Here is a 26,209-nt window from a genome sequence, read left to right as displayed (position 1 = left end):
GCTTCATACATTTTCTCTATTCATGATGCATGCCATACCCGTGATGATCCGATATCGTTGATTGAGTGAAACTGATATTTTGATAAATTCTTTTGAGTGATTGTGAGGAAGCCGATGTCCGATGGTTATATTCGCGCATCGTTGTTGCATGGCCGATTCCGATGTTATCTCAGAATTATTGTTAGTGCATGGACTCCGCGGGTCCCCCAGAGTGGTGTCGGTGAGACTCCCCCTGTGAGCAATTAGCTAGGGTCCCGTCTGTCTGTTGGGCAAAGATCCGGGACGAGTGGCACTCCATTCACAAGTCACACCGGGTTGTGCTACCGAGACGTCGATATTTCCGTCCGGAGTACATGTGTACACCTCATTGTCATGGCATGGCATTGCCTCCATACATCTTGCATTGCATTGCATTTATATATCTTGCATTGCATTACATTATGGCGTGTTGAGATGATTTGGTGTTTACTTGTGATGATTGGATTCAGATTGATTTATTCAGACTTGGCACATTTGAGATTAGATGCTTTACCTAGGCAATGATGTGTACTTGGATCTAGATTTATTGATTGAACTTGTTGAGGTGGGTATCATAGACCGCCCGTAAGATGGCTTATATGTCTATCTCTGCGTGACGTAGGACAACGAGTTAGTCGCTGGACTCAATCTTCTCAAATTCTAACTAGTCTCACCAATAGAACACATAGTGTAACCACTGGCTTAGGATTTAACGAAGAACTGCAAAAGGGGAATTTGTAGAAGATGAATTGTGCACTCCTTGTGGCAAAGCAAGACAACCTAGAATCAAGTGCCCAGTGAACGTAAGGCATAAAGAAAGAAATCTAAAAGTTATAAATACAAAGAAAAAAATTGCTAAAATAATTGGAATAGGTAGATGGAACAGGTCTTCTTATGTGTTGCCAGGTTGGAAAAATAAATATTTGATTCACCTTTTGCTCGAGGAGAAGGACCCAAGCTAGTCTGGGTTCCTAAAACTAACCTCTGATTGTCTTGCAGTTGAATTGAAAGGAAGAAAGTACAAGTGGTACATGAATAGTGCTTGCTCAAGACAAATGACAAGAACACAAATAAAAACTCCTTCACTTGCATCTCTTCAAGGAGGTAATCTTGCATTTGAAAATGGTGAACACAGTGAAGAACAATATTCATTCAATACTGAATAAACAGGGAGAACCTTGAATGAACCTGGTCTATCGCAGGAATCTCAACAAATTACTCTCTATGAATTACTTAAAAGCAGAAAACCCAATCTAACTCACCTAAAAGCTTTTGGTTGCTGTTGTTTTGTGCATAATAGTGGAAAAAAGCTCTAGGTATGTTTGATGCTAAAAGTAATGAGTGAATGTCTCTTGTGTATTCATCACATAGTAAAGCTTGCAAAGTCTTTAACAAAAGAACTCTATCTGTTGAAGAAAGTATTCATGTTATCCTTGATAAAACATATCACATGGCTGAGAAAGGTGTGCAAAATGATAATGATGATGGTATTGGAATCACAAGGAGAAATGCTAAGCCACTTGATTGAAGAAATCTAAAATGGTGAACAAACTGAACCATTTGATGAACGAGGTTCTTGGTAGCTGAGCATGTTGATTATCAGACAGGGGGAACAAAAAAGTTAATGATAGAGTAACTAATAATGGTGAACCTGGTCCCTCTAATGCTCAGGTTCGAAATAATGATAAGGATATTTCTGTGGGACTTGAAAGCACAAAGGGCCTAAGCTAATCCAAAGAAAATGCTCACTCTTTTGGAATTCTAGAATGCATTATATATCTAAAGTGAGGAATATGTGTCCCTTCACTACTTTCTTGTCCAGCATTGACTTAAAAATATGAAACCAGCCCAGAATGATGCAAATTGATGATGTATAGGCAATATGAGCTGCATAAAACTGAAAGAAAACAAGGTGTAGTACATGGTTCCTCGACTTGTAGACATAACCATCATAAAGAACTAGATGGATATTCAGAAACAATATTAGTGAAGTTAGAAACATTACAAGAGGCAAGGTGTATGTTGATGATATTATTTCTGGTGCTACTTATGAATCATTATGAGAAGAATCTTCAAAATTTATGGGAAGTGAATTTGAGAAGAGAATGATACCTCAGCTATGTTTCCTTCTGGATGGGCTAACATGAGAAACTAATCAAGAACTAGTCCCTGGGACTTGATCAAGCGTTTAATGTGGAGACAATTGATTCCTCTTTGCAATTGCTACTAAGCTGGATATGGAAAAACCTGGTTCTTTGTTTAAAGAAAAGAAGTATACCTCTAACCACAAGAAGCTATATATGACAAATTGTGAAGGGGATCTTGAGGTATCTCAAAGGTACTCAAGATCTGGTTCTTGGATATTCCTCCACTGATACTTTGGGATATGCTAATGCTGATTATATTGGAGATCATCTTGAGATGAACCACATGAAGCCTGGGCTGATCAAGATGGACGGATTGCACACATGGGTTCCCTAAATGATTGGCTATGAGAATAAGTTATTTAATTATGTTCTAAGCATTGAAAGCAATATCTAACTCAGTCTTATACTGTAGCAGGTATGCACGTATAGCGTGGTCTTGAGATTGAAAAGGTCTAAGGACAGTTTGCCAATGTTGAGGAAACTCGTCAAAGAACCTGATTCTTATGACATTCAGGTATGTGCCTCCTTTCCAGCAGTTAATTGCATTATCTTGTTTAAAAGGCCACATGTTAAACCAGGGTCCTGAGTCAATTCTTATTCTTTATAAGTTTTTCTTTAAAGAAAAAAATTAGCTTCATGTTGACTCATCTAACAAAGTCTTGGTTTTTTTTCTCCTTGGCTGAATTTGAATTAGATTTTTATCTTCATTGGTCTTTCTAAAAGTTAATAGGAAGTGCTAGTACTTAGGGGGAAGGTTTAGACTTTGGATGGATGATGTTTGTTCAAGTTCTCATAAGGGGAAGGTATTGTTGAAAGAAGTCGAAAGTGCTGATGAACCTGTTTCTTGTGCAAAAAAAAATGGTTGAATTTTTATTAGGTTCACATTAACCTAGCCACCTACTGGGTTGCGACGAGTGGAAGGTTAGTCCCAAGAAAGACTTAGAAAATTCAAAATCTCACTAAGTCTCGTAGTTCAAAATTGAAAAAGTGTTATGGAGAAGGCCATGTTTAAGAAAAAAAAATGTTTTGCATGAGTAATAGAAAAGAAAAAAAGAAAGGCAAAGATAGCTATGGCTACAAATGTAAAGATAGCTATGGCTACAAATCCTAACATTGTGCTAAATGATTGTGACATGACTCGAGGTTGGGAAATGAATCAAATGGAGTGCAGGAGTAGGTATGAAAGACAAGTGGTCACTACCTTGTGCAAAAATGTTTATCAGTGTGTAGTACTGTTTTCTTCTTGTCCTTTGTCTCTACCTAACCTATTCCAAACTCAGCCCTTTCTGTATAAAGAGCTGATTCTCAAATGATAAAGATTGTACTCTACTGGTTTAACATTTGTTGTTGTGGCTTTTCAAATATGGATCTTCTTATTATTGCTGGTTTGGGTCTTATGGGTTAAAATGGTACATACTGGGGTTCTGGATTATTGGTTTGATTGTTTCTATTCAATATGACTATGATTTTGGACTTAAATGTTTCATCTCTCCACTTATGTTCATGTTAATGTAGCCCACGCCATGAGTTAATATTGCTAACTTTCTCACTTTTGACGTAACTAATTTTGTTTTGATGATGTCAAAAGTGGGAAGTTATGAAGTGTAGTGGTTTTCTGAGTAAGAATGTGTATTTATGTATTTGGTTCTTTAACATATAATGAAGATGAGTGATGAAGTACCAAGTCTTATGATTGAAGCAAGCTGGTTCTCATGAGGAAGCTAGTTCTTAAAGGGAAGATTGTCAACATAGAAGTTGTTCCTTAGGGGGAAGATGCACATGAAGAAGTGTAAAGCTACTATGGGTTTGCCATCATCAAAAAGGGGGAAATCATTGAGTTGTGATGAATATGTGTTTTGATGACTAACAAACATGTTTGAAGAACTCGGTTTATGTGCGTATTAATGTTAGAAGAAAGGTTCAAGTATGAAACTTTGGAGGCGGTGCAGAATTATTATGATTAATCAATTCATGATATTATATTACGAAATAATTATTTGGTAGCTGAAGTTTCCAGTTCGTACAAGGAAAGGATTAATTAAAGCTACATGCTTGGAAAGGAAGCCACATGAATCAAGAAAGCCAAGTTTGACATGGAACAATTTTAAGGAAAATTTCCTTATTCTTGGAGCTATTTGTGTCTAATTTGGATAGACATTAAAGACCTATTTCAAAGACAAATTGGAGACATAATAACACCCATACCAAAAAAATTATTATTGTCAGAGATGGGGGCCGGAGCATATACGAGACGAAGTGAATGAACCAGGTGCTTGAACCTGTTCCATGAATATGTTCCAACTCAAAATCCTGCTGCGAGTTGGATTTTTGAAATTAAAGATTCTAAGGTAAGGACTTGGCAGATAAGTTACAGAATTTCTTGCCTTAATTATCCAAGATACGCTTCAGACACCAAAAGTGATTATGAAGCCGCATGCATGCAAGAAGCGAAAGTCAACTCAAATCCTACGTATCTTAATGGGCCTCATCATGTAGGGTTTGTATTCGGCCGACTTACTGCACACCAAAAGCTATATATATCTAAGTCTTGTCTTGAAGAACTTTGCACATTCATAAAGAAAGAAATCATAATATTGAGCGATTACAGTCAATGGAATATTGAGTGTTCTGATTCCAGAAGTGCCACCTGATACTACGAAGAAGATTAAAGAAGTGATTCTAACGAGCTTACATTTTACAGTTCTTGAGTCCAGATTTGTGTATTAGGTTTGTTTACCGAGCTATATCCTTATCCTCTTTCATTGAAGCATAAATTGTAGGTACAAATAGTTAGTCAAATTCAACTTCAAGTTGGGATAACTTGAAGGATGCTTGCTAGTCTAGGAAGATTAGTGAGACAAGAATTAGAGGTTAACTCCTAGGTTGCAAAGTTTGTAACTTGAATTTGCACAGGCTCACAGTTGTAGTGAGTTTGGAAAAAATCCTACAAAGGTGTAGGTCGTGATTATTTCACCCTTGTGAGCCAGGTTGTTTCGACGTAATATTGATGTGTCTTCTACTTTACTGTTCCTTACTATTCTACAAACGCTAGCTTGGAAAAGGTTGAGCAACATGTTCTATCCCATAGGCAAAAATCTGATACTGCTTTGGATAGATATTAGGTCATGCAAAACAACAATTGTTATCAAAGCGGGTTCTCTTTAAGAGGCTAACACCTTAAGAGAAGATCACAATTAATGTTGCACCACCAATCCGAGACAGTGAAGGTCGCAGGACTCTATTGTTCAAGGGGAAGGCTAAGAATAAACGAGTAGATAAGGACCAGGTCCATGACAAACAAAACAGAGGATGTTCAAAAGTTATGATGGCAACTTGAGAAGGAAGCTCAGATGAAGGTTCTGATAATGAAAAAGCTGATGAATAGGTAAATCTTATTGAACTAAAAGTAAGCCCAATTTGTTCTTAAAGAAAAGATTAACCTCCATGACGCTCACCTTGATTGATAGCTTCCATGGTGTGAGATCTGAAAGTGATCAGTTATTGAGTGCATTTACTAGTTTAAAACATGAATTCATGGGTATTGAAACTAGTTAAGGTAAGGCTGACAAACAAAATTTCTCCTTGAAGGAACAGGTTCATCAACTTGATTCATTTGTTTTAGCCTTAAAATCTTAAATCTTGAAACTCACAGATACTGCAAAAGAAAAAGGTGTTATTAGTAACCAACAGGTTATATTAGAAGCTGAACTAAAAAGGGTCAAAGATGATCTATACATGAAAAGTGAGAAATTCATACTTTTGAAAACAGATCTTACTAAGGTAAAGTGTGATCTTGAACAAGCTAGTCTCTGAACTCAATCCTCTTAAATTCTTACTAATCCCACCAATAGAACACATAGTGTAACTACTGGCTTAGGATTTAATTGGAGAACTGAAAAAAGGGAATTTGTAGAAGAGGAATTGTGCACTCTTTGTGGCAAAATAAGAAATCCTAGAATCAAGTGCCCAATGAACCTAAGGCTTAAAGAAAGAAATCTGAAAGTTATAAATAAAAAGATAAAACCTGTTAAAATAATTGGAACATGTAGACGCAACAGGTCTTCTTATGTGTTGCCAGGTTGGAAAAATCATGATTTGATTCATCCTTTTCTCAAGGAAAAGCACTCAAGCTAATCTGGGTTCCTAAAATTAACCTCTGATTGTCTTGCAATTAAAGGGAAAGGAAGAAAGTACAAATGGTACATGAATAGTGCTAGCTCAAGACACATGAAAAGAAACAAATACAAATTTCCTTCACTTGCAGCTCTTCAAGGAGGTAATGTGGCTTTTGAAAATTGTGAACACAGTGAAAAATGATAGTCATCAAATACTGAACAAGTGGACACTCAGACAAGGAGAACCTTGGCTGAAACATGTGGATGAACCTGTTACATCGCAAGAATCTTAGTAGAATTACCAAGAAGACTCCCTATGAATTACTTAAAAGTAGAGAACGCAATCTAACTCACCTAAAAGCTTTTGGTTGCACTTGTTTTGTGCATAATAATGGAAAGATGCTCTAGGTCAGTTTGACGCTAAAAGTAATGAAAGAATGTCTCTTGAGTATTCATCACATAGTAAAACTTGAAAAGTCTTTAACAAAAGAACCCTATGTATTGAATAAAGTATTCATGTTATCCTTGATAAAATTGATCACTTGGCTGAGAAAGGTGTGCAAGATGATGATGATGATGGTGGTATTGGAATCATAAGGAGAAATGTTGAGTCACCTGATCGATGAAATATAAAATGCTGGAAAAATTGAACCGTTGGATGAACCGGATTCTTGGTAGCTGAGCATGTTGATTATCAGACAGGGGGAATAGAACAGTTGATGATAGAGCAACTAATGATGGTGAATCTGGTACCTCTAATGCTCAGGTTTGAAGTAATGATAAGGATATTCCTATGGGACTTGAAAGTACAAAAGGCTTGAGCTAATCCAAAGAAAATACTCACTCTTTAGGAATTCTAGAATGCATTATATATCTAAAGTGCGAAAATGTGTGCCTTCACTGCTTTCTTGTCCACCATTGAAATTATAAATAGAAACAAGCTCAGAATGATGCAAATTGGATGATGTATAGGCAATATGGGCTTCATAAAACTAAATGAAAATAAGGTGTGGTACATAGTTCCTCGACTTGCAAACAGAACTATCATAAAGAACTAGGTGGGTATTCATAAACAAGATTTGGTGAAGCTAGAAACGTTACAAGATGTAAGTTGTATGTTGATGATATTATTTCTAGTGCTACTCTTGAATCGTTATGAGAAGAATCTTCCAAACTTATGGGAAGCGAATTTGAGAAGAGCATGATATGTGAGCTATGTTTCCTTATGAGGTAAGTACTTGGCAGATAAGTTACAGAATTTCTTGCCTTAATTATCCAGGATGCACTTCAGACTGCTGGGATTATGAAGCTGTATCCACACAAGAAGCCTAATTCAATTTGAACCCTAATTATCTTAACGGGCCTCATCATGTAGGGTCTATGTTCAGCCGACTTACTGCGCACCAAAAGCTATATATATCCAAGTCTTGTCTTGAAGAATTTTGCACATTCATAAAGAAAGAAATCAGAATATTGAGAGAATATAGTCAATGCAATATTGAGTGTTTTGATTCCAGAAATACCACCTGATACTACGAAGATGTATCTTTATCCGCTTTCATAGAAGTATAAATTGTAGGTACAAACAGTTAGTCAAATTCAACTTCAAGTTAGGATAACTTGAAGGGTGCTCTCTAGTCTAGGGAGATTAGTGAGATAGGAATTAGAGGTTAGTTCTTAGGTTACTGAGTTTGTAACTTGAATTTGCATAGGTTCACAGCTGTAGTGGAGTTTGGGAAAAATCCTACAAAGGTTTAGGTCATGATTTTTGCACCCTTGTGAGCTAGGTGGTTTTCACGTAACACTGTTGTGTCTTCTACTTTACTGTTCTTTACTATTCTACAAACGCTAGCTTGGAACAGGTGAAGCAACGTGTTCTATCCTATAAACGAAAATCTGGTACTGCTTAGGATAGATATTGGGTCGTGCAAAACAATAATTATGAAGGTTTCACTGGTGAGAGCAGCAATGGGGAAATATCTGATTTTGAAGAAGAGGTCCAGTCTGTCAAGGTATATGGATCACTTGTTGATGTCTTGGCCGTAGTCCTATGTGCGACCACGGAAGTAGAGTCATTCATTAATTTTCTTTCTCATGATTCAGAGAAAGTAGAACTAGGCTGGAAAATTGAACTCTTGCCCTTTAAATTACTTTTTGAGTTCAATTTTATTAAGGCAGCGATTACACAGATATGTCCCATCATGTCTGCATCATCAACACCAAATCATCCTATGATATATCCACAGAACTTTCTTCCTACTAACTTTGAGAAAATTGATTCTTATTTCACCATGCTGCCATCCTCAAAGATTTCGTCCTCCTCTGGTAGCTTGAGGATGGATGAGGTTTTCTTGGGGTTTTATGAATATATTGTCAAAAATTTGCTACTAAAGGATGAGGCTAACCTGAAACTTATTGATATAGATAAGTTTAAAAGGTTTCATCATGGGTTGCTGCTCTTGGCAACATTTCTTGTTGATCCCCCATTCCAGTTCATTGAATGTAAGAAGCAAAATGGTCTATTGACAGAAACTGGAAGTGTAATTGTTGAAATTTACTTCAGTTACAGTTGCATTTCTTTAGCATAATAAATTGCTTAGTTTTAGAATGAATATACATTTTTTATTTTTAAATTTCTTTTAATTTGCTGAGAAATTTTAGTTCTTTTTTTTTTTTTTAAGCAGATTTACTGTAGATTATGTTTTCAAGTTGGCTTTTTAAAGTCCTCTATGCTTAATAAAACTTTTGAGGATATTTTTAATTATTCTTTCAACCTTTTTTTCTTGCACTATGTTTTAAAGAAGTCAACAGTGGTGTCAAGTCCCTCGTTAGTGTTATAGGATTTTTGTGAATTCACTTTAAAAAGCTATTTTCGATCACTTTAAACATTTTCAACTCGTACTTATTTTTAATCCATACACATTTTTAACCATATCAACTTTTAACCTTTTTTTTTCTTTTCAATATGGCATGTAGTTTCATCTCTTATAATCTCCCACAAATTCAATATGGCATGTAGTTTCATCTCTTATAATCTCCCACAAATATTCACTAGTGAAAACTATCAAATTTGGTCAAAGAAAGACAAACAGATAATTAGAGAATACATGATTGAAATTGTTGAGCATTTTAAATGTTAATATTGAAACTATCGGTGCTATTTATACATAACTTTGGCAAACATGGATTATTCTTCTGTAAAAAAATCACATTATCAAGCCAAAATTTGGGGAAAAAATCAACATTTGTTACCAAGTTGAGATCTTTCCACTTGTTCCTTCTTTGACAAAGTTTTTGAGGTCGCTTTTTATGAAAAAATTTAGAAAAAGAAAAAAGTTTATGTTACAAAAGTGTGAAACTTCAAAGCACTCAAAAGAATCCACAAGCACAAATCGCCAAAGAAATATTTGAGGAGGAGCAACTACTTTTACATTCCAGCAACTGAAGCAAAAGAGGAGTGTTGAAATTTACTTAAGTTACTGCGAGATATTTTAGTTTTTTTGCATTTTTGTTGTGCAGATTTTCTGCGTATTATGTTTTCAAGTTGACTAGTTAAAGCCCTCTATGCTTAATAAAATCATTGAGAGCTGCACCATCTTTAAAAAAGAACAACAATAATAAAAGAGGTTGAAGCGGCTATTCGTTTATCTTTTGTAGATGCTCTGACTATCTGGAAAAGTAGGGATGTCAGTCGTTTACTTCAACTCGTGAGTATGGCTGTCAAGCTAACCAAGTTTGATGGAAACTTGACTGATCTATTAATACAAAAAGCCTCTTTTGAAGATGAAATTCTTCATCTGATGGAAAATGCTTATGAACAGCTTATTTTCTTGAAAGCCTTCCTCGTGGATCTTCTCAGGCAAGACACAGAGCTTAAAAAATTGAATGATTTCTAAACGTGTGTTGAAGTGACTGTCAACAAGGTAACATTTATTAGCAGTTACTGTTATGAAAGTTTCAGCGATGGAAGCAGCAGTTGGATAATATTTGATTTCCTAGAGGAGATCAAGTCTGTCAATACAGAGGTAAGAGATCTATACTTTCATTTGCTGCATGAATCAGCCCGTGACATTACTGTGACAGATCTCGAATGCCTTATCAACATGCTATTTGACATGCCGAGTCATCTACATTCGAGGGGTGAGGTGATCTCTTTTGTGAGGAATCAAATCCCAGTAGTCCAAGAGAAATTGAAGTCTCTTGCTGATATTGTACAACTGTGTAATATTAGCGGAGAACTCAACGACCTCATGCAACGTGTTCGAGATGTCGCCTATGGGGAAAAGTTGGTCATTTTCTTCTCTGTCAGTGGTGATACTCATGCTTGATGTCACCTATTATATCTCTCTGATGTCAGACAAGTGCTTAATTTTGTTGAGGCAGAGGTCAAAACTATTTGTTCTAAAGTTCCAAGCAAGACACGCCTTATCTTTCCAATAACCAATGGATTAGGATTCTCCAATGTTTATTGGGAAAATTGGAAGAGTTGGTACATTCTAAGGTCAATATTGTGATAGAACTGAAGCCTCAGATTGTGTCGGTCAAGGAGGGATTATTGTGTCTAACATTTTCTTCTAATTATTTGGCAGAGACCTATGATGAGCATGATGAAGTTTGTGTCTTATAACCAAAGGGTACTAAAATGCTAACAAGGCCGAGTATATCGTAGACTCTTTCTTGGTCGGTTCTTACCCACTGTGGTACAAAGCTCATTTGATATCTGAAGTTGTTGAGAATATTAAGCTTGTCAATAAAGCTGTTAATGAGAACATCAAAAGAAAGAAGATTGATATGGACATAGTTGCATAAGGTTCCACTAATCTCGTCTCATCATTATCAGTTGCAAAAGGAGAAAATGAAGAAATGGTGGGTTTTCAAGATGTGATGGACAAAATAAAGCGGCACCTACTTGGAGGATCGCATCAACTAGATGTTATCTCGAAATTTGGTAAACTTGGAAATGGCAAAACCACTCTTGCAAAGAAGATTTACAATGATCCCCATAGTTTGCTCTCACTTTGATGTTCATAGTACGTGTCATGTGACTCAAGTATATTCATGGAGAGAGTTGTTGCTTACTATTTTGAATGTCATTGAGCGTACTGATCGCACCATTAAAGGAGATAATCAGTTAGCTACTGAGCTGCGTCATGTTTTGTTGAACAAGGGGTTCTTAATTCTAATTGATGATGTGTGGGACACAACAACATGGGGCTATTTGCACATGTGCTTTCAAGGCTCTCAAAATAGGAGTCGAATTAGTCTGACAATCAGGCTACACGAGGTTGACCATTATACTAAATGTAAAAGCGAGCCCCATCAACTGTGTTTACTCACAAATGATAAGAGTTGAAAGTTATTACAAGAAGAGTTGTTTCATGAGTAGGGCTGCCCACCCGAACTTGGAGATGTGGGATGACAAATAGCAAATAGTTGTGAAGGGTTACCTCTCTTATTGTTTTAGTAGCTGGTGTTCTCAAAGAGAAAAACAAGTGAGCAGAATCGTGGAAAGAAGTATAGGAAAGTCTAGGTTCCCATAACTTTGTTGGCTCAGAAGAGAGCATGCTTATAATTGGATTCAGTTACGAGAATTAACCACACCATCTAAAACCGTGTTTTCTCTATTTGGAGTATTTTTGAAGGGTAAGGATATTCCTATTTCAATATTGTTGAAGGTGTGGTTAGAAGAAGGAATTGTTGAAAACCGTAAGGGAATGGGACTGGAAGATGTTGCAGGGAATGGGACTGGAAGATGTTGCCCAAGGTTCTTATTTGAAGAAATTTGGTAACGGATATGAAGAAGAGATCCATGGGAAATTTTAAACATGCCACATTCATGATCTATTGCATCAATTCTATCTGGAAAAGGCCAAACAAGATAATTTCCTGCATAGTATCCATAGGTACAAAGAAGTATACTGCTTTAATTATGATAATCTTCATTTGTATTCTCACTTTCATGTATTTTTTTAAAAAACAGAGACCAATGTGGGGATTCTATTCTTTATGCTAAAAAGCCCAGGGAATACTTCTTGTCCATTTATTATAAACAGGATGAGTTTTCTCAGTGGCTGCCATCTGGCTCAAGTGTTCGTTCTTTATTTTTCAATGCCAATAGTGATGATTCTTACCCTACAATAGCATGTGATATATCCTTCATCTTTCATAGCTTCAAAATTGTTAAAGTGATGGATTTGGAATCCATCAACATTGTCGATACTTTTCCGAGTGAAATAAGAGCTCTAATTCATATGACGTACTTCGCTACTCGAACTGCTGTAGATTCAATTCCTTCAAAGAATAGTTGATCTTTGGAATCGTGAAACTTTCATTGTTAAAGAATTGCGCGGAGAGAAGTTACCTCATTCACTTTGAAGATGTTTAAATTGAAGCATTTACATGTAAATATCCATGCTTCATTCAGTTTACAGGATGACATATGTACTGAGTCACTTGCTGACTCACAACTAGATAGTTTGGAGACCTTTTCCACTCCACGTCTCTCTTATGATGAAGAAGATATTGAGAAGTAAGCCAAATTTGAGAAAGCTGAGATGCATATTTCAGGGATCATCGAGTTATTCAAGCAAACTGAGAGGAAACTGTGTTTTTTACCCAAGACTAGACTTTCTAAAACATCATGAATCACCGAAGCTCCTTTCCAATAGTTTCCCAGCTAAACATCCTCATGAATTCAATTTCCCCTCAAAACTAAGGGAATTGACTTTGTCAAAATTTCTTCTATCGTGGAGCCAAATTTTGACCATAGGAGAATTTTCCTAACTTGGAGAATCTAAAGTTACTTTTCAGAGCATTTGAAGGTAATCTGTGGGAAGTGAAGGATTTGGACTTCCCTGAACTCAAGTACTTAAAATTGGATAACCTAAACATTTCACAGTAGTCAGTTGCTGACGAGGCTTTTTCTAAGCTTGAACGTTTGCTTTTAACAAAATGTAAGCCGTAACGACCTGTTTTGCCGTTACGGTACTTTTAACCTTGTTGAACTTTTTTGAGTTTTATTAGCTTATATTAGACTTGTGGGGATGGGTGGTGCTAATTCTGAGATCATTGGGTGAATATTAGCTTGGGTTTTGTGATAATAAGCCTGAAAGCAAAAAATGTTTGACCCAAAGTTGAATTTTGGGTAGACGGACTTTTTTTGGAAATACGTCTATTTCGAGAGGTCCGGATGATAATTTGTGACCAGCGGGTATGTTCGGTTCGTTTCCCAATGCATTAGAGTGCGTTTTGGGATTTGGGTTAAAAAGTTGGTTTTGGGGTATTGGGGGTTGACTTGGTGAACGAGACCCTGTTGGGAAATCCTAGGCCATGGGTGAGTTTGTAGAGCGTTTTTATGTGTGTTTGCATGTTTGTTTTGTATATGTGGGGCCTCGGGTGATAGTCGAATTTCAGGTTGAGATTTGTGGAGTTGTGTAAAAATCTGGTGTCTAGTGTACTGCCATGGCGGCACCAGGACCGCGGCAACGGTATCACCATGTCAATGGCCCTGCCGCTATAGCGGTGCAGAATAATTGTGAGTGACCGCCCTAGAAGTCATGTCACCGCGGCGACGGTTCTACTGTAGCGGACTGCAGACCGTTGTAGCGGAAGAGGGGGACATAAATGCCTTAATTCCTTTTTCAAACCTTATCACTCCTCATTCATTACTCTTGATTCTAGAGTTATTTTGAGAGCAAAACAAGAGATTCTGAGGCAATTCTTCATTGGGGTAAGTTCATCTAACCCTATTCTTCATTTATGATTCATAATCCACCTTAGAAACTCCCTAATTCGTGCTAAAGTCTTCCAATAACATAAGGATCAAAGAGTGTTCTTGGGGTCTCTTTCTTGAATGAACTTTTTTATTACCAAACCTTGATTTGTTGATGGAATAAGCTTATATTAGTATGGAATTGAAGGGTAATAGCTATATAAACATGATTCCTTCACTATTAGTAACCAATTTATGATATTGAGAGTTAGGGTTCATACCCAAAATTGGGGGTCTCTCTTTAAATACAAATTTAGCTTAATATTGAGTTGTTTAGAAATTGATTGGTGGGTTTTGTTCACATAGACTTTAATTGCATGTTTCATTTTCGAATTTCCCGTTTTTCCCTTATGGGCCCATTTTCCTAAATGCATAGGCTTAAGTTGACCGAATTAAAAGCCTAGCTATTTGGGTATTATTATTCATGATTTCTAATCTAGATTACGTTATATATAGACCTTGAGTATTTGGAGGCATTAAAGAAGGGAAAGGCGCTCGCGTGATTTGTTTGGGATTCCTGTTCGGCACTCCAGGTAGGTTATGACTTACCTTTTTTGTTAGACTCCGGTTAGCGACTCATATGTAGTACTAGGAAATTGTTGGAGACATCATGTGAACCTTCGGGCATAAAATTTGGGATGGAATTCTTAGGATTAGTACTATTATGTGATTTGTGTGTTCGAGCTCATGGCCTGTAGAATCCCTATGTTTATGCTTGGCTATTCTTATGAGAATTGATGGTTTCTATGTATTATGGGAGACTGGTTGGAAGGAACGAATTCATGCTATGCTCGTACTATGATGGCAGTCCCTATATGAATTGACTAGAATCCATATGTTATTTATGATAATCTCATTGCATGACATACTTTCTCATATCCATAACATATCTGTCTTGATCTTGCTATTGGAAATTGTGATGACGGAGGTAAGTATGATTCATGCGACATTACTGTATTTGTGTAGCCATCTCTATGTTGTGTGATACGGAGTGGTTAGCAATGATATTGGATGGAGGAGTCATTCTAGGCTGTGTGATATGGAATGACGGTACGTGGACTTAGCGGTCCCCCATGGGTCATTACTGTCGAGAGATGGACATCGTCCCCCTCGGAGCATGTTTGTATCATTGCATTGCATTCCATTTGCATACATATTATATATTCTTATTGCCATTTGGATTGATATTGATCTTCGGTGATATTTGAGTTTTTGGGTGAGTATTGGGTTATGTTTGGATTCATGAAATATTTGACCCATCGTTTCGTAATGGTTTGTTCTACTTGGATAAATTGACTTGTATCTGTCTGTGAGCATAATTATCATTCCATTTCCTTGCTCTCATGCGTGATCTAACTATTGTTGGCCTATGATACTAACTCAGTACCGTGTTTTGTACTGATGCTACCTTGTTGTACTCTTTTTATGAGTGCAGAATACGCTGTTGGAGAGACTTCCACCCCTGGTGACTGATCCCAAGGCCTGATTCACTAGTATCCAGGGTGAGCACTTGGAGAATCAGCAGCCCAGATAGCTACTCTTTCATTACTTGTCTTATTTCTATCCTTGAGATAGTATTTATCTATGAGACTATGTATTCAAACTTCATCTATGTAGTAGCTCTTGTATGACTTAGACCAAATTCATTGGCCATGTATTATTCCGCACTTATTATTACATTTATGTCAGACTTATTTATATTATTGTTGGAACTTGATTTCATTTATTTGTTTGGGTGTTGGTTAAGGGATGGGTTCGCCTACCGAGGTGGAAAAATGATAGGTGCTCGCACGCTTCCGGAGTTGGGGCCTGACATAAGCGGCTTGAGGAAATCCTTTTTCATTTTGAGGATGTTGTATCTCTAGAAAGCATTGAAGTAAACTGGTGCAGCCGGTCAGCTGCCAATTCTACCCAAGAAATTCAAACAACTCGACATGATGATATGGAAAATTATACGTTCAGAGTTACAATACAACCTCAAGATCAGGCCACAAGATCATCTCCTTGACTCTTATATGGTATATTCCATGTTCATCTGAGTACATTTCCACCCTTCTTACCCCAGATTTGTTAGTATTATACATGTCTTGGTTACGTGCTCTAATACCAAAAACCAAACAAAAAAAACAAAAAACAAAAAAAGCATTTGTTCTGTCACTGAATCTGAGTGCTAAGGTTATGGGTCAGTTTCCTTTTCTAGCTCATAATTTAGCGAAGAATACTGCAGTTTAAAAGTGCCCCGATACAAGACTAGGGCTGTTAAAATTGCCTATTGGTCATTGGACTCATTTTTTTCATTAGCCCTACCTTGGATTATGTTCCAAAATATATCAAATGTTTGAAATACTTGAGGAGTTTCAATATTTCTTTGCTGTACTTTAGAGGGAATCACATTTGCATGGATGATGGTAAAGGGTTTTGAATTTTAAGTCATCTTTTGATATTGTTAGGAATTAGGATGTTGAAAACAAAGCTGGCATTCTCCCTTATTTGTTATTTCTTGTTAATTTTCCTTCAAAAATGGACTGCAGACTCTCTTATTGGTTCATAAGAGACAAATGTTTGATGGAAAGGTTGTCACGGCCCAACTCATGGGTCGAGCGGGCACCCACACAATCCCCCTTGGTGGTCGAACCTCTCTCTTATTCAACTTTCAAATATAAACATGTGAAAGAAATTTCAAGTACTAAAGCAGTCTCAAATCATATAAATATATAAGTGCGAAAATACAAACAACTACCCAAGGGTCTGGTCAAGTCACAGTACAATAGCTACTAAATAAGTACATAAGTCTGAATAATGGAAATACATCAATGTATGAATAATACTGTCTCAAAACAAGGGACAAATATCATGATAGAAGAGTTTTCCGGGTAGCAGATCGGGATCACAGCTCACCCTAGAAACTCAAACTAAGGGCTTCGGGATGATCACTCGCAAGGTGTTAACAGTGTAACCTGTAGCAAACTCTGCACTCATAAAAGAGTACAACAAGGTAGTATCAGTACAAACACTATGTACTGATAGGTATCATAGGACGACAACAAATAGTTCAGATATATGAACAATGAGACCAATAAGTAGGCAGTTAAGAAATCAAGCATACTCGCAAGTCAGATCATCACAATAATAAAGGAATTGCACTAGCCAGAAGTTACAAAGAAACTCAACTATTCAAGTCATAAGCCTAGGCAGAGTCACTAAACCACAATTCTGTCAAGTCAGATAATAGATCTTTACTACAAGAATAATCCATCAGCCAACATCAAGAATCAATAATAAAAGTGCCATATGATGTTGTGGATGAAATGTAATAATATGCAATGCAATGCACTGGCCAATACCTCGAACCTGTACACACATTCCCCGGACGGAATATCGACGTCTCGACAGTGATGACCCGCAGGAGACCCATGACGTCCATGTCCTCCACTCATGTCACGACCCAGTTTTATAAAGTCGCGCGGGCACCTACCTTTTCAACCTCGGTAAGCGAACCCTTATCCCAACAATCATAAAAATATGAATAAATAATTAAATAAGTGGAAGAAGATAGAATAACGTAAGTCTTATGATAATAATATAAGAAAATGCGAAAATAATGAATTACACCCCAGTATCTGGTCTGGTTATACAAGAGCATCTAACTAAATGCTACGAGTCTGAATAATAGTAATACATTAAATGTCTCAAAAGTCATGTCTCAGAACGGAAATAAAGACATAATAAAAGAAGAGTCTTCAAGGCGGCGAACGTCCTAGTGCTCACTCTGTAAGACTCGAAACAACAATCCTCGTCTACTATCAGCCACGAGGAGTAGAGGTCGATCCCACCCGGAACTCTGCATTCATAAAAGAATGCAGCAAGTGCAGGTCAGTACAAACAACAAGTACTGGTAGGTATCATAGGCCAACTAAGACTAGCTGACGTATATAAAGATAACAAAGCAAGATAAACACATAAACCAACAAATACAAGTCAACACGAATTCGTAAGGATAGTACAGATCATCACCTATATTATAGCATCTAAACCCAAAGGTGCCAAGTCTCAGTGTAATCAATCTGAATCACTATATCACGATAGTATCACAACAGATTACCATAAACCAGAAAGTACAATGCAATGCAATAATTTATGTATGATGAATGCAATGCATATGCAACTTTGTACAATATGTCCAGGATGGAATAACTCCATGTCTCCGCTATCATGACCCATGGGGGACCCACAAAGTCCATGTATCACTCTCACTATCCCGGCAAAGACCTCAGCGATTGGACACTCAATCGTTCCCGACAAGAAACCCCGGGCAATGTACACTCATCTCCTTTTTATGCTCTCCGACAAAGACCTCGGAGGCTAGACTCTCTCACTTCCATCATCAGTACCAAACCATAAAATATCAATGAATAATGGAAATGAGTATGAATACAATGTAATGTAATATCAATGTATCAATTCAATCTAAACAGTACCACCCGGGGTACACAAGTAGTATCAACAATAAGGCTACACAATAAGCCACATTAGAATCACAATTTCATCTCAATACCGAATCAAGTAAAGTACCGCAATATCATAGTTATAATATAACACTAGTCATAATTTCCCAATGTCTCAACGTGGCAATGAGCTAATAATTAAATAGAACAAGATAAGTAGATCAACAAAATGGGGTGGCTAGCCCCCAAATCATACAACAAGGCCCAACCTAAGACAATATCCAACCCAACTTCATACCCGAAGGTTTACATACATTCTCTGACAATATCATCTAAACATACGCTTCGCTAATCGAAGTCTCACTATAAGGTAAACCTTAACCTACCTGGAGAGCCGAACAACAAAGTCTCTGAAATGGGTTCCATGAACTAGAAGGACGAAATTAGGAATCTATAGGCCTCAACATGAAATTAATGCTCTAGGTGATCAATTCCTATCAATAATAAGCTAGAAGGACTAACAAAATACTTAAATTCGGATTCTAGGCAAAACACCCAAATTTGGGCATGAACCCTAACTCCCAATCCCATAAATTAGCCACTAATTAGGAAGGAGTCATGCAATAATAGATTCTAATCATCAATTCCATGCTTAATAAAGCTAACCCAATCAACAAATCAAGATTTAATAGCCTAACATGATGAACCAATTGAATCCTCTTTTAATCATCAAACTCTTAAAAAACTAGCATCATAATGGATTCCTAAGGTGATAAAATAATCATGGAATGGAAAGGAAAGTGAAGGGACTTTCCACAAGGATCCCCCCCCCCAAGAATCGCCTTGAAATGCTCCCAATAACTCAATTTTTGGAATAATAATGAATGAGGGACTTAGGATTTTTAACACTCATTTAATGAAATTAACTGGACGATACCCGCTCCTGCGACAACTATGCCGCTACGGTGGTACCGCTTTTACGCCCCCTCAGACCGCTGCAGTGGTTAACCATAGAAAGAACTAGTCCGCTTTTTCGGCATGGCCACCGCTATAGCGGTGCCACCATTGTGGTCCTGGTGTAGCCACAGCGGGCACCAGACACCAGAAATCCCCAAGTATTACAACCCAAGCCAAAATCCCGACTATAACCTGAGGCCATCTGCTTACATACCATATATGCAGACACACATAAAAACACATTAAGAACGGGCTCATGACCTCAAAATTTTCAACGGAGGTCTCGTTGACCGAGTCAACTCTCAATACCTCAAAACAAACTTCCCAGCCCCAAGTCCCAAAATGTAGCCGATCGCATTGGGAACCGAACCAAATATACACACACGTTTTAAAAGACTCTTTGGACCTCTCTAAATTGACGGATTCCCGAAAAAGGTCTATTTACCCGAAAGTTAACTTTGAGTCAACTATTTTTCTCTTTAAGCCCAAATTTGCCAAAATTTTCGCCCAAATCATATCCAAACACCTAGGGAAGCATGGCAACAGTCCCCTGGGGTCAAAGGTGAGCTAAACAAGCTCGGGGAAGGGTCAAAAGTATCGAAAAGCCTACAGCGACCAAATGGGTTGTTATAACTCGCATCCGGACCGCACATCGGATTCATGAGTTCACATTTCATTTCTTTCCTTATCTTTTCATAATCCCGCAAAAACCTCGGATGTTCCACTTTTCTCACTTATCATCATCAGTACCAAGTCACATGTTCACATCAATGTATTATATGGAATGAGTATGTATGCCATGCTTTATATCACTTTCAACAATATATCATAATCAGGATCTCATTTGCGTCTAATCATAAGTACACATCACAATTCAATCTTTTATCATTATCCTTACTTTTTACGATTATAAGTGGAACATCAAAGAGAGATATGAGTGCAACACACCATAACATAGCAAGAATGGCGACAAGCCCAATCATAGGAAATAAGGCGACCAGCCCAACGTGACAAATATGGCGACAAGCCTACACAACAGCTGACAAAACCAACTTAATTAAAATCCGTCACAACTCCATACCCGAAGGTCTAACATGCTTTTCCCCTCAATAACAAACTCCTACATATGCTTCACTATTGGATTCTAACCGAAAGGTAAACCGTAACCTACCTCGATGCCGAGCGGATGCCACGAACTACCCAACTTTAGCCTTGTCCTTCCGAAGAGCTTCTGAGATATCAAAGTCTATTCAACAATGCATTCTATGTAATAAATGGATACTAATGATATCCATAAAGCTATAGTACTAATCGAATCGAAAACACCCCGTTGAAAGAGAAAAATCAGGCCCACAAGGACAACATAGAAATTTTGAGATTAAAATTGGTAACCCAACATTATAGAAGTTTAATACTATTCCCCAAATGCTAAATAGACTCAAGAAATCATCAATTTCCCCATTAGATCAAAAAACCCCAAATTGGGATGAAACCCTAACTTTCCATAATTTAATTCATTAAAATGGAGATTCAAGCTTAGAGTCTAGTCATTCACAAGGTTCTATGATCATATTAAGCAAGATTCACCAATTAAACCCATGTTCATAGCTTAAGACTTAAAAATTTCACAAAAGAGCTGGTAAACCCATCTTCCCCATTTAACACATTAAAACTACCATAGATTCTTTTCTAAATAAACAAGATAACCACAAAGAAATAAAAGGGAACTCACCCAATGAAGAAATCACTCCCAACATCTGTAAATCACCTCTAAAATGCATTAGGGTTTCAATTTAGTGAATGAATGAAGAGTGGTTCGAATTGGGAATAAAAGGGGAATCTGTTTCACCGATCCTCGCTCTAGTGCACAGGATTCCGCTTACTCGCTCCTGCCTTGGTGGACCTCATTAATGACTCAACTTTTCATGTATGCTGGCCAAGTCCTATATGGGCAGACCCGCAGAGGCGAAAACTCGCCCGCTAGAGTGGGACATCATAAACCCAGAAAAATCTAACCAAGTTCCACCCTAAATCCTGACATCCACCTGAGAACTCTCAGGTACAAACTGAACATGTAGACACATGTAAAAACAAGCTACAAACTCAACTGTGGCCTCAGAATTTCCCATGGAGGTCACCTTGACTTGGTCAATCCCCAAACGGCCAAAACCAAGTTTCCAACCAAGGGTACAAAATGCTCTTGTATGCCTCGGGAATTGAACCAAACATCCCACCAAGTCACAATTGACCCTCAGGACCTCATGGAATCAACAAAATTTCAAAAAATGTCCGTTTAACAAGTCAACTATTGGTCAAAGGTTTTTCACTTAAAGGCTTTAATTTCCCCAAATCACTCTAAGACTCGCCTGATAACCTCGGGAACCTTGTCTCCTATCTCTGCTGCACAAATTATGCTAACGAGGCTTGAGTAAGGGTCAATGAGGGAAAATGGGTCAAAAACACAATAACGGCCAAATGGGTCATTACAGGTTCAAAGTTCTTCAAAGCTCTCTGCTCAGCTTTTTGAAAATTGGAGTGAATTAAATGATTCAGAAATCAAAGCTATTTTGAAAATGAGATTAGATAACTAATGTTTTTAATAAATTAAAATGAAGAGAATCAGCTTGTGTTGTCGATGGAATCTTCTTAAAGTTTTTTCTGCTTTATTTCTACTCCGTGATGCTTTTGATAAACTACCATTTGGCGCGTGTGTTGAACGTGTATTCCATGCCAATCAGTATAAACGTTCTATATTGGAATATCTATATGGTGAGTTACACGAAATTTAACAGAAAAATAGAAGCTCAAACTAATGAATCGTGAGCCTATTCGATATTTTATTGTCATTCCAAAGTAAAAACATGTTGGAAGTTGTTTCCAAATGAGTGTGAAAGAATGTCCTTCATTTTCAGGTTCATGAAAGTTGAATTTTGTAGAAAAAGAAATTTAATTTAGTAGTACCTTTTTCTACTTCGATCACCATTACAGTTTGTAGTTGTACACGTATAATTGTGTTGGTATCACCTCTGTCACTTAGTTACAATTCAAATTAGGTTTACCATTATGTGTTGTTTTACTTATATATTTTTATCAAAAAATTTAATGCAACAACTAAAGTAATGTTTGAACAACTTCAAATTATGAATTCTTGTGATATATCAAATATTCATCTTGAGAATTGTCTTGCAACCACAATTTGAATTCGGGTATGAGTATGAGCAAAGTCAGTTATGGTTGTAAATACTTCATGACATCTAGAAGTTTTTGCCTTATCTTTAGAAAAACTCTAGTGTTCTCCGTTTTCTAGATGCATACATATCAAGAAGTCGTTATCGAATTAAATTAATATTTTATAGAAGTCATATAGAAATTCAATCAATACATAATTTCCATAGGTTGGTAGATCATTGTCCATTTCATAATCTATATCTGCAAAATGGTAGCTAATTGTGATAGAGATACACTCAGATACTTAATAATTATTAAGGTAAGAGTTATGTTATCAATGAATGATGGATGTATTCCACGATCAATCCTAAACTAATTATGAACCAAAAGTGAGAAAATAATATCAAACAGGGTGATGATCATGTTTCCACATTTTTTGAGCCTATGGATTAATTTAGTTTCTTTTAAATTGAAAGCCATAAAATTATGCTACAAAATAGTCTCTAGAAGTATATGTTTATTGAAGGTCGAAATTAATTTTACCCAAAAAGAGATTTTTTTATTGTCTTGACATAATTATCACATTATACGTCATAGGTAAATGCTTCATTCTCTTAGCCATTCCCTTTTTGTCAATGCGGGAAAAACTGGACAATTTTATCAAAATTAAGAGAAGTCATCAAATAAGATAGTGACACTAACATCTAAAATGGTGGGCTTCAGTTGATAAAGAAATCTAGCATAAATGTTTTTGATGTTAAAAAGTAAGCATAGTGATATTTAGCTTTAGATTATCAAATTTAAAAATAAACATAATAAACAGGACAAAATAAGAATATAAGATGCAACATGAAGAATAAGCAGAGTTAGCTACGACAGCGGTCCACATAAATGAAGTATACGTACTCTTTGTCATAACTAAGTACGTTGAGAAGGCACTTGGTCCAACTAAAGCTCTTTAGAATTGTTTCTTATCTGTTGTGGAGAAAAGAAAAAAAACTTCAAGAAGCACGGAAAAAAACTATAATAATGGACAAGAGCTTTGACAAAGTATATCTATGAATAAAGTATCTTGCTCAAGACAATTGATATTTTAGAATATTAATTTCAAAGATGAACTAATTATCTCCTGCCACTGTGTTACGCCAAATTAGAAGAGCAAAAAAGCATTGTGTTATGTGGGAAAAATTAAGGATTTAGATAATGGATAAGAGCTTTGACAAAGAAGACAAAATAATTAAGAAAATGTACAAGTGAAGTCACATTTTAATGTGCATTTTATGGAAGGAAAAGCATGTGAAAAGATTGTAACGTATGCTTTTAATTGGAAAGTTAAAAGGGCCCTTACTATTTCATGAATTTGCATCTGGTTAGACGTTTAGTAGAAGGTCATAAAAATATATTTTATTTTCATTTTTCTTTAATGAAGGATAACCTGGCCAATCAATAATCTTTGATGGGTATTTTCATATTTTAACGTTAGGCTTTGTGGCTTCCCACTTTTAATAGTATATGATGATTAAAGTTAATTTTTAAAGTATTGATTCTCTTGTTTGAGATTTTGGATCTGTGTTTTGTCTAGAAGTCATGGTACTTGTTTTTACGTGATCTCCAGTAACAAAGAATATTAAGAGATTTATGGAGGAACTTGGCTTTGCTCGAGTGAGGTATGTGCTTTATTGCGACAGTCAAAGTGCTATTCATCTTGGCAAGAACTCTACATTCCATGGTAGGTCGAAACATATTGATGTGAGATACCATTGGATTAGAGATGTGTAGGATTCTAAGTTGCTTGAACTTGAGAAGATTCACACTGATGATAATGGTTCGGCCATGATGAAGCTTTGTCAAGAGGGAAGTTTGAAGAGTGTTGCATGATCGTCGGGATGGCGGTCTCCTCCACATAGTCGGGAGGGGGAGAATTGTTGGGTTTTGGGATTTTCCCTTCCTATGTGGATAAATAAATACCCAACTTGGTCCAGCCCATTTATATATTTAGCTCATACATTAAAAGACCTATTACGTCTGATTTGGGGATAAGAAACATTGAGAGTGAGCAACTCAGAAATAGAGAGAATGTGCAGATTTTTCTGCTTAAAAATCAGCTTGTGCTGCCAACTTGTTCTATTGATTCCCACTTCGTTCCTTGTCTGATTGAGCTTTTTTTTGGACAGCATGTTCCTTCCTATTAATCTTTGATTTGGTACTGACAGAGGTGGATTTGGAGCCCCGTCACTCCAGATTTTTGTCAGTGAACAATAGTTGCTTTTTTTGGGTGATTTGCTTCCAATCTTCTCTTGTTTGATAGCTGTTCTTGTTGTTATTGTTGCTCCGTGTTTGGATTTGATGTTGTAGCCATTTGAAGAATACGTTGTAATTCTCTCATTTGATATAGTGGAGCTTTGGACCCGTGGTTGTTTCCTCTTCACCTTTGAGGGGTTTTTTCCGCGTAAATTTGGTGTTCTTGCATTTGATTTATTTTGCTTGCTTTACTATTTTATTATTGGTATAGTTGCTGTCAGGATTTCCATTTGTGCTTGAATTAGGTTTTCTCCTCGTGTCCAAATAGTATGGAAAGTTTTGACTTGCGTATTTTCGGTTGTTACCTTGTCGTGCAATTTGGCATTTGCGTGTTTCTTCCCAACAAATAGCTTGTGGTGGAGTTTGGTTGAGTTTATTGTCTATTTGAATGATGGAAGTAAATATGAGCAAGATGATTTGTTTAAATGGACGTAATTACCATATTTAAAAAAGAAAGATGAAAGATCTTCTTTTTGTCAAGAAAATGCATTTACCTGCGTTTTCTTCTAAGAAACCTGAGTCTATAAATGATGAGGATTGGGAATTTAAGTTGTAATGACCAGTTCGGTCGTTATTGCATTTTTGACCATTTTTCCCTCTTTGACCCATCCTCAAGCCTTATTAGTACCATTTTGACCCGCGAGGACATGTGGCACAGTTCCCTAGGCATCAGTTTGAGTTTCGACGTGACTTTTGGAAAATTTGGCCGCCATAGCGGTGGTGCTCCGCAAAAGTGGCTGACGGGCAGTTTTCTAATTTAAATGCCTTTGGAAACCCTTATTTCCTCCCATTCCTTAAATTAGATTTCCTTAGCATCTTGGAGGCGATTTGAAGAGGTTTTGGTTAGATTTCTCTTTAGGGTAAGTTCTCTGATCTCAATCTCTTTCATTACCTTTCCTAAGTAAGAATTCATACTAGTAACGCCACAAAACTTGGAGAATAAGACAGAGTTTTTGGGTATCTTTTTTTTTTTTTTTTTTTTTTTTAAATAAGGTCATTATTGGGACCCAATGACTTTTTTATTACATTATCCAAGCTGTCCAACATAAAACAAATAGCCTACATCTAAAGACAAAACAAAAGAAAAATGAAATTGTTCCCCCAAAAGAGTAAAGTTGAACCGACGGAGATGGCAAGTTTGCTCCGCCCGAGGTGTCTCTGTCGGTGAACTATCCATGGTTTGTGGTGTTCGCTGTGTGTATTCTATTGTTGTAAGCTCCTATGAAGTTGTTAGAAGCTCAAATTCAACATCTGATGTTGGTGTGAAGTAGAGCCATTGTTGTTGCA

At 36.8% G+C, this 26,209-nt stretch overlaps 1 pseudogene; it reads left to right on the top strand.

Moving 5' to 3' along the window:
- The first annotated feature begins 11,143 nt into the window (after window positions 1–11,143).
- On the top strand, window positions 11,144–11,920 carry LOC132065989 (putative late blight resistance protein homolog R1B-16; annotated as a pseudogene).
- Window positions 11,921–26,209: the final 14,289 nt, after the last annotated feature.

The sequence above is a fragment of the Lycium ferocissimum genome, chromosome 8 (genome assembly GCF_029784015.1).
Source record: "Lycium ferocissimum isolate CSIRO_LF1 chromosome 8, AGI_CSIRO_Lferr_CH_V1, whole genome shotgun sequence".
Lineage (NCBI taxonomy): Eukaryota > Viridiplantae > Streptophyta > Magnoliopsida > Solanales > Solanaceae > Lycium > Lycium ferocissimum.
The sequence above is the reverse complement of the archived record's forward strand: the minus strand, read 5'-3'. Positions and strand labels throughout refer to the sequence as shown.